The following is a 10,339-nucleotide window of genomic DNA, read 5'->3' as shown; positions in this document are numbered from 1 at the left end:
AAACGAATTTTAGACCCTTTTTGGTCCACGGAATGGATCTTTATGATTCAAATTCGTTTCTAGGCCTAGGGTTGCCACCCATAGTGATATATGAGTCCCATAATCATTAAAGTTTCAATCTTTAAGGTCCTTTTGTGACCATGCATGAGTTTTGGTCATTTCCATGGAAGTTAGATGCTATAATCCAAGTTTGGGTTCATTTCATGGGTTGAAAGCCACCAAGTAACCGACTTTATGAGCTAAGATATGTTAATGGACCCAGATCTGTAATTTGGACTTAATGTCTTAAGGGATTAAGTAGTTTTGAAGAATATTCCTGAAGAGGGTAGTACACTGGGTGTACATGCTAGTACACGCAGCGTACAAGCCTTAAAAGTTGTACACATAGCATACAAAGGAGTACGCTCAACATACTCTTAGGATTTGGGCTTCAAGTCTTTTAGGCCTCGGATTGGGCCAAATCTTCAGACTCATCACCTATTGGGCCTTAATGGGCCATAAGGAGTTAGTTTTTAGGTCAAGGATATATCTGTGCTTTGGGGAAAGGTTCATTTGAGGAGTTGGGCCCAATTTAGAAAATTGGGTCATTAGTGGGCTTGGAAAGATAAAATGGAAATTGGGCTTTGGATCTCGTCCAAATAAGACAAGGGGTAAAATTGTCATTTTACCCTAATAAGTATTATGGATTTTGACTTAGTGTTGTTATGATAATGATAGTTGGGGAGTCGTTGGTGCAGCCGTTGGGGATTCTTTGCCTTGAGATACGACACTTAGCTTTCTCAAGGTGAGTTACCTTCCAGTAGGAGTGCGTCGAAGGCACCAATGTCGGCCCACTAGTATTGATTATAGTTGAGATGATTGTCTTTGTGATAATTGTAGGGTATGCCACTATTTGTTATGTTTTATGTGCTAGTATGTTATGTTATTATGTGATAGTGGTACGGGTGAAATAGTCCCCGGTTACCGGTTGAAAGAGACCGAAGGGGAGGCCAGCACCCAGATATGCTAGGAAGTATATGATTTATATGTACATGCTAGGGTATTATGTGGTAGTGGTAGGGGTGAAATAGTCCCCGGTTACTGGTTAAAAGAGATGGAAGGGGTGGGCCAACACCCAGATATGTGTGACAACCCGAAAACTTCTACCCGTACATCTAGTCAGTTAATCTAAGTTAAACTCATTTCTGCAAACTCCTAGCACTGATTAAGGGCTCAATGAAGCATTTAAAGCCTTGAGTACAACCAAAGTTTGAATTACGGATGTATTGGTTTAAGATTTAGGGTAGCAAATAGGCCATACACTCCATCAAAAGGAGTGTGTGGCCGCACACCCAAGTGTATGGTTGCACACATGTGTGTGTAGCCACACACCCCGAGTATATGGCCGCACACATGAGTGTGTGGCCGCACACTCGAGTGTATGACTGCACGCATGAGTATGTGGCCGCACACCCGAGTGTATGGCTGCACACATGAGTGTGTGGCCGCACACCCAAGTGTATGGCCGCACACATGAGTGTGTGGCTGCACACCTGAATGTATTGCCGCACACATGAGTGTATGGCCGCACACCCGAGTGTGTGGCCGTATACCCATCCTCCAGCCGCACACTCATCCCTATTTATAAAGGGTGACCCCTTCACTCATTCCTTTCATTTTGGATGCACTCTACTTTCTCTCTCTACTTTCTCTCTCTACAAACTTCATCCAAGAACGCTCTCAAGGCCTCAAAAAATGTGAGTTTTCCATCACCTAGTTTATCATGCATGAAGGACCCACTTCATCTAAGCCTTGATTCATCAAATTTCATCATGTTCTTCATCTCTTGAAGGAGTGCGGCTGCACACCTTCATAAGGTTGGCCGCACACTCCTAAAAAACCCTCCAAAGTGAGAGTTGGACTTCCATATTCGAGTTGGACATGAACCTAGCCTTGCTACACCCTAGATTTGACGTTTTGGACATCTTTGTGTGGGGTGTATGACCGCACACTCCTGTGTGCAACCGCACACACAGCCTGGCCGCACACTCCTGTATGCAACCGCACACACAGCCTGGCCACACACTCCTATGCGCAACCGCACACACAGCCTGGCCACACACACCTTAAAGGTGGCCATACACCCACCTCATGCAATCCTTTAGGGATCTAACACTTAGTACAAGCAGTCCCAAGTTCCTAGAGTGGTTCTCCATCACATTTAGTGGTGAAATACCTCCATTTGACTCCTTTATGTCTCATTGCATGTAATTTAGGATCAAATCGTGTTCAAGGCTTCACTTGAACATCCAACATTTTGTGTCGATCCTTCATTCAAATCACCCGAGGTGAGTTCATACCCCTACGCTTTTTCTGAGTTTTTCATGTTTTCAGGGGGGAATACAAGCAAAAGTACAAGTTAACTTGTGCTCAAAATATATTATTTTGTTAAAGAAAATTATATGTTCAGTATGCTTTTAACACGGAAAACAGTTTTGCTAACCGATTAAGAAATCAACACGTAGAAACAGTTTTCAAAACTAAAACAATGAACTTGTGAATCATATAGTAAAATGTATTATTTTATAAAGGATTCATGCAAATCATAAACAGGATTTTCGGTATTATTACTTGTAAATTTGTTAGGCTATGTTTTAGACACGTCCTTGGTAACACTCACCACATGAAACAGAGTGGAGGACTAGCACTCGTGACCAGAGTCTCTTGTAAGGAGAGCGTGACTGTTGTGTATAGATCTATACAGGACTGACAATCCCGCACCTCACTGCTAGCTACAGTCAGACCGGCAGGTCTGCGGATGACAAAGTCATTAAGCATACAGGCCGTTGCGGGCTATATCCAGTCAGTTATGGTTATGAATCTCAAAACCTAGGTAGCAGAGAATTACTTTTGTAATAATGAATCAAGTGAACTAACCTCAAAGTAATAACCGATTTAATTACTGGAGGGTATTAATAATAATATCTTCAGACTTAGTTCATCACAGTTTTCTTTTATTTAGTTTTAAGACTAATATACTTCTCTGGGTGTAACCAGGGTTTTTAAAAGAAAATTGATTTTATCAACACGAGTATGGTAGATACTTGCAAACCTCAGTTTAACACGGATAATCAACCATCAACCTTTAGGGAAAATATAGGATTTTCCCGGGATAAATCGAATACTCAAAACGGACTGTTTTACAACCAACGGATATTCATATTCATTCCACAACTCCTTGGATTGTACATATCTTGTACGAATCTAGAAGTCATGGAAGGAATGGGCTTTCAAAAACGCTTTTCATAAGAAAATATAGGATTTTCTTGAGGAACACTTCTCAAAAGGATCAAAGAACATTTTCCCACCAAAAACTAAACGCTTATGAACTCACCAGCTTTATGTTGATATTCTTCAAAACTACTTGTATTCTCATGGAATTAGTAAACAGGTACTTCCAGGAGTTCGGAGAAGTTGGCGCACTAGAGTCGCGTCTTTACTATTTTACTTTTGATATGAACAAAACTATGTATTAACACAATGTAAACCTTTTTCATATATATATTCAATGTCTGGTTGTGTTTACTATGCTTGCTATGATACAATTGTTATGATACTACGCATGACGTCAGCCACCCCTGAACGTTTCCGCCGTTCTGGTTTGGGGGTGTGACAATATGTTAGGCAGTTACCGGTTGAAAGAGACCGAAGGGGAGGCCAACACCCATATATGCTAGGCAGTTATCGGTTGAAAGAGACCGAAGTGGAGGCCAGCACCCATATATGCTAGGTGGTATGTGATTATTTTGGTATGTGGTATGATGGGGGAACTCACTAAGCTTTATGCTTATGATTTTTAGTTTTGGTTTCAGGAACTTCTTCTTCGAAAGGAAACGAGTTCGCATGACTGCAGCGCATCACACCACGAATTTCTGCACTATGATGTTCTTGGGCTAAATCTGAAAGAAATCGAGAGAGAGAGAGAGAGAGAGGGGGAGAGAAAGAGATAGAGAGTGTGTGTGTGTGTGTGTGTGTGTGTGTTTGGCAAGTTGTAATAGAAGGAATGAGGATTGGCATCCTATTTATAGCCGATTTTGGGGAGCACGTTGCGCATTTTAAGGTGACGTCTCCCCAACCCTTTTGTGTCACATGTAACGATCTCCGTGGTCTGCATTATCACCTTCTAGAAGCGTGCGGCGTGCACCTGGCGCATACTGCGCGGGCACAAATCGTAGATTTTTGTCAACTTCATAACTTCGTCAAATAAACTTCGTTTTTAACGTTCTTCATTGTAACGCCCGCGTTTCCAGGCTAGGCATTATCTTTGATGTAATAGTCTAGTTTAACCTTTGTAACCCGTTTTGAAATAATAGAAGTGTATTATTTAAGTATTATGTGTTTTGTGCTTAATTGCTTAATTATGTGGTTCGATTAATTAAGAATAAAAATAAGCGTCAAAATTTAAGTGTAAAATAAACTTAATATCTTTGGATAATATATGTCTTGAATTAAAATGTATATGAGTCTGTTAGAATTGAAATTTAAATGTATATGATTCTGGTAGAATAGTAATTTGTATACTATTTAAGTAGAATAGAATATAAGTATTTCAGTATGCAGTGGGTTATGTTTCAAAATGAAATTTATGAAGTTTTTTGTAGATTATTTTATATTCTGTTAGACTTGCATATATTCTAATATATTTTTGTAATATGTTTTTTTTTTTGTATTCTGTTTGAATGGGAAATTTGTGTGTATGTTGATTGTGTTATTGAAATTAATTGTTATTCTGTTAGAATATAAGGAATATCTTATATTTTAAAACATTAATATCTAATTTTTTATACTAACCCTTATAATTTGTATGTAATATCATCTGATAAAGTTTAAAGAGTGTGTTTTTTTGTTAATGTTTCCTTTTTCTGTTATCATTGAAACAAGTTGTATAATATGTGTAGTATTTGTTATGTAAATGTTATTAAGATATTAGTATGAGTTAAAATCAAACATGTACAAGTATTCTATACTATTCTAGAAGAATACGAATATGTATATGAATATTAGTATTTTAATGTGAATTGGGTTCTGTTAGAATATAAGGAATATCTTATATTTTAAAACATTAATATCTAATATCTTATACTAAACATTATATTATTTATTGTGTGTTGTAGCACAACAAGTACATGAAGAAGAACAACATGTGAGACAAGAAAGAAGGTCAAAGAAAAAGCTTGATAAATCAATTGAACAAAAGAAAAGTCCTAAACCTTTAAATATACTACTTTTGGAAAGAGAGGTAAGGTCAAAGAGGAAAAATGATAGAGTTCCAATTGTAAAAAAATTAAAGAATAAGGGAATTGATGAATCTGTCAAAGAGGAACAAGAAGATAATGTTAGGAAAACAAATAAGGAATATTCACCTCGTTTAAGATACCTTCCAACCAGAATGAAATGTGATAACATCACTGCAGCTGTTATGGGGATGTCACTAGAACAAAAACAAGCAGTTTTGAGAACGGGTTTTGGATCAATTTTGCAAGTGAATATTACAAGTTATCCGGGGCAACTAAGCTACTATCTTTTAGATGTGTATGATACCGATAGTAAAAGACTTGTCCTACAAAACTCTGTTATTGAGATAACAGAATAGACAGCGCATGATATGATGGGTTTTCCACTTGGTGGAGAAGACATTAATGAGTTGCCATTGTGTGATAAGGACAATAAAATTATGGAAGAATGGAAGGGATAATATAGTTGTGATAAGTTCAATGGTGGGGAGTATTTAAGAAGGATTCAGGCTACAACAAAGGATACTTTGATGTTTAGATTTAATTTTTTTACCCTTTTTGTTAACAACTTCATAGAGTCAATGTTGATGGGAACAAATCAAATAAAAGTTGTAAGGAAGTTGGCGTTGGTAGAAGACTTTTCAAAGTTAAATTGGTGTAAATATATGCTTGATTGTTTGGGATCAAGGAAAAAACTATGGAAAAGGGATGACAAATCAAGCTACTATAGTGGTCCTATTACACTCCTGATTGTAAGTTTGAGATAGTGTTATATGAAAATATAGATTTGGTATTGATTTATTATTGATGTATTAATTAAGTTAATGTTTTTTTTAGTTGGTGTATGTGTATAACATGAAGTATTCTATCAAGATAGATAAAAGGCTTCCTTTTATTGGGTATATTAATGGTGCTAAATTATTAGAGATTCAACAATTGGAAATTAGTTTGGGAGGGTTTGGGAGGCAATTTTGGGATGGGCATGATGATGTTGATACGACGGATGAAACAGGGGGTGAAGAACAACAAATGCTCAGCTTTAAGAGGGATTTTGGAAATGAGGAGGTAATATTATATTTCTTTATGGATAATTATTAAATTTGTAATTACTGTAATTAATATTTGAATGTATATTATGGTAAAATATAAAATTCAATGTGTGGAATACTACTAATTTGTCTATACATTTATAATATTCAAGATGGTGAAATAGTCTTGTAATGTTATTAATAATTAATAATATGCATTGTAGGCATACGCTGCTGTTATAGAACATAGTTATGGGGTAATTCTAACAGAGAAAAGTACTATGGAGGTTGCGTTGAAGGATGGTTTGGAAAAATTCCCTGATAGTGTGGTGCTGAATGAGTGGATGGAAAAGATGATTGAGCTTTTCAAGGAAGTTCAAGAAGGGGAAAGTAACAAAAAAGTGCATGAGCCTGAGTGTTACAATGAGTTGAATATGAATGATGTAGGCAATGGCGGTGAAGTAAACAGTTCACCTGTTCGAGGATTGATACTTACTGAAGTTAGTGTAGAAAAAGAAGTCAATTATAGTACACCTGTTGATACCAATTCTTTAACAATGACTCAGTTTCATCGACTTCCAGGGGTGAATGAGGAAATGATTAAGTTGTTGGATGAAACTGAGTTTCAGGTGTATAGAAGGAAACAACTAATGTCAGGAATCAGTGGGGATAATGTGGTTGGAAGAAATATAGGAGAAGCTATTGATAATGCTGCAGAAGATGATGATAATGACAAAAGGGAAAAACGTATCCCTAAAAAGGCAAAAATATTTCATTCGCCCTATATTGAAAGAATTGTTAAGGTTGCGGATAAACTGACTAGGGATGAAACAGGGATATGCAATTTAGTTTTTGCATCTAATAGAGATGATGGGTTCATATATATATGACTCACTTATTATATTTTTAGAATATAAATGTGAAAGTATTTAGATTGATTTTATATATAATTTTTGTCACACTGATGAGATTTGGGACATTGGAATAGGTCATCTGCTGCACCAGGGTTTTGCATATCAATTCAATCAAGGGATGTTTTTGCATTCTAGAGTAATTGATTATTGGGCTGCGTTTTATAATAAAATGGAGAACTACAAGGATGAATCATCGCTTTCAAGATTTTTCTTCGATACAACTATTGTGGTATGAATTTATTTTTCAAATTAATTGTAAATTCAAATTTATTTTTGTAGAAATTAATATTGTTGTTGATGTGGCCTTTTACAGACAGAAGAGATATTGAATGAATTAAAGTTAGAAGATCTGAAATGTAGGCTTTTTGTTACTCTATTGCGAATCTACATTAATAAATTTGATATCAAGCCATGTTTCAGAGATGTTGTCATTGTAAGTTTATGTAGTAAATATAATATTTCTTGCATCACTTAATATTAAAGTAACTTCTTTTTTTAATGTGTACAAGGTTTTCTTCCCAATAGTTGATGATGGGAAGTATTATTTACTCATCTTTGATCTGAGATCAAGTTTATACTACATAGTAGATCATGTGAAGAGAATAGGAACTTTGGAAAGAAAATATGGCATGATACCAAACCTGGTGGTAAGATAATCAATAAAATTATGATCACTAGGTTTTCATTCTAAAGTATGTTATAAAACTATGTCTGATGTATATGTTGTATTTAATGAAAGAAAAAACTGTTTTGCAACTACTTGACATCACAACATCATCCAATGGCAAAAGCCTTAACTTTTAAGGCGGCACGGGTGATGAACATAAATTGGCAATTAGAAAAAGCTGGAACAGAATGTGGAATCTACATCATGAGGCATATGGAAAGTTACATGGGGGAAAATGAAGGGTGTTAGGAGTGTGGTCTTACAGGTAAAATGTCTGGTGATATGAATGTTATAATTAAGTTAAGGATGAAATACATGGCAAGATTGTTGACAGCTGAGTTCAATAAGTTTAAGACTATGATAGTTAAAGATTTTGAAGCGTTTCGTAAGCTGGATATTTTGGAACAAGATATGCTTCTTCAACAGTCAGCTGAAAATAGGAAGAAAAAAAGAAAAACAAGGGGTCGTAGGTAAGAACTTGAAGTGGTAGTTTAGTTTTTTTAAGATAAATATTGACATGGCATTAGTTGAACCTTTTTTTGTGGTTGTTAAAATACTATTATGCATCATGTTAGATGTTTGAAAGGTTCTTTGTCTTGTAATGGATTATTAATTTTGATATGAAGGTTGTGTTGATGCGTTGTTTAATTTCTGGGATGATGATGTTGTGCCTTGTGAAAAGCAATTCTGGTTGAATGGGAAGTAGTTTAATAATCAGTTTTCTTCATGGGCTGCTTATGAATAAATTTTAGAATTAAATTATTAAGATTTTTTAAATATAATGCAAGGTTTTTGTTGATAATGTATGTGTTGATGTATTTTTTGTAATAATGTTGTTAATATAATTAAAGGTTGTTGTTAATAATGTTGTGTGACTGTACTGTTTTTTATGTTGATATAATATATTAAATGTTACGATTCTGATAGAATATGTTATAGTTTTTTAGCTATAATGTACCCTTTTTGAAATTAAGTATGTGTGGGTTCATGTGTAATGCATAAAAAATCTAAATATAAAATACTTTTGGAATAATTATGTTTTAGAAATATGAAGTCAAGTTCATCGACTTCTTATGTTGTGTGCTTGGGCTGTGTTTGCAATTTTTTTATGCTGATAGATTAGTTTGTAGTTTTATTATTCTATCAGAATATTTTATACATGTATGCAAATTGGATGTAGAAGGTAAAAGTAGGTTTAAAAATAAAATTCTTTTGGAATGAATATCTTTACGTAGTATATAGTATTTTTGAAAGAAAATATGATATAATGAATAGTTGTATACAATAATAAGCAGTAAAGCATTTTTGTTAAAATGAAAATAAATCTTAAAATGTTTGATAGAAGTTGTATAACTTGCTGTAAGTAAGGAAAATAATGATTTTATACAAATAATGGAATGAATATTTGTATTACGTGATATGATTATTTTTAAGTAATAAGAAAATATAAATATTGTTAGATTAATTTACAATGTCATCGTCACTAGCAATGAAGGTGAATACTTTATTAAACGACATAAAAGATATCATTGAATGTGAACCGACAAAATTAAAATGAAATGTCCTACTAAAATCAATAAAAAAAAAAAGCAATCAAGGAAATTATTTCTCGGCGTTCTTTAAAGGACGATTTCTTTTGTCATGATGAACCATCTGTTGACATGTAGCACACTTCCTCTTAGCTTTCGAGATTTCTTTCTCAGTCATCTCTTTTGTAGATTTTAATCTTTTCCCATGACTACCGGATCCTTTGTTACGAATATCTGTAGGATTCTAAATGTCGCTAACATCAGATACTACATCAAGACATACTACGTACGCCTAGAAGCTTCTTGAACTGTTCTGATCTGTTCGGTACATCATGAGTTGGACAATCGTCTACGAATTTTTTTTCAACTTATTCTTCTCGTCAAGGTATAATTTTAACTTAGCTGCATCATGGCGTAAAAAGGACACACAACGGTCAACGGTTGAAAAAATATCAATAGCAATCATGTCAGAATTAGAATCGTCAAAAGAACTATTGAAGTGTCTTTTCAGTAATTCTGCTGGAATAACATCCCTACGCCAACGTTTCAAAATGTACTTTTTAGGAATTTGTTCAATGCCATAAAACTTAAACACACAGAATATGTGTCTGCATAAGATCCCTACATGTTCAAAATGCATACAACTACATCTGAATGAACCATCTTTGGTTGAGTGTGTGACCTAGAATATATAAGATGATTAGTGAGTATGTTTAAGTTGTGAGTTTTTAGTGTTTAAATTCGAATGATAGAATAACAATTAAAGTGAAAACAAATATCCTGTCTATTCAGTATCCCTTATAAGACAATCGTAATTGTATTCCTCATCTTTGTCATCCACATCGACATCATTTGTTTGCCTAGTGGATATGTTGTTTTTTTCTCCAAAACAATAATTGTGTCAACACCGTTGGAAGATATCACATTT

The sequence above is a fragment of the Lactuca serriola genome, chromosome 4, assembly GCF_051521515.1.
Source record: "Lactuca serriola cultivar US96UC23 chromosome 4, Lser_US96UC23_V15, whole genome shotgun sequence".
Lineage (NCBI taxonomy): Eukaryota > Viridiplantae > Streptophyta > Magnoliopsida > Asterales > Asteraceae > Lactuca > Lactuca serriola.
The sequence above is the reverse complement of the archived record's forward strand: the minus strand, read 5'-3'. Positions refer to the sequence as shown.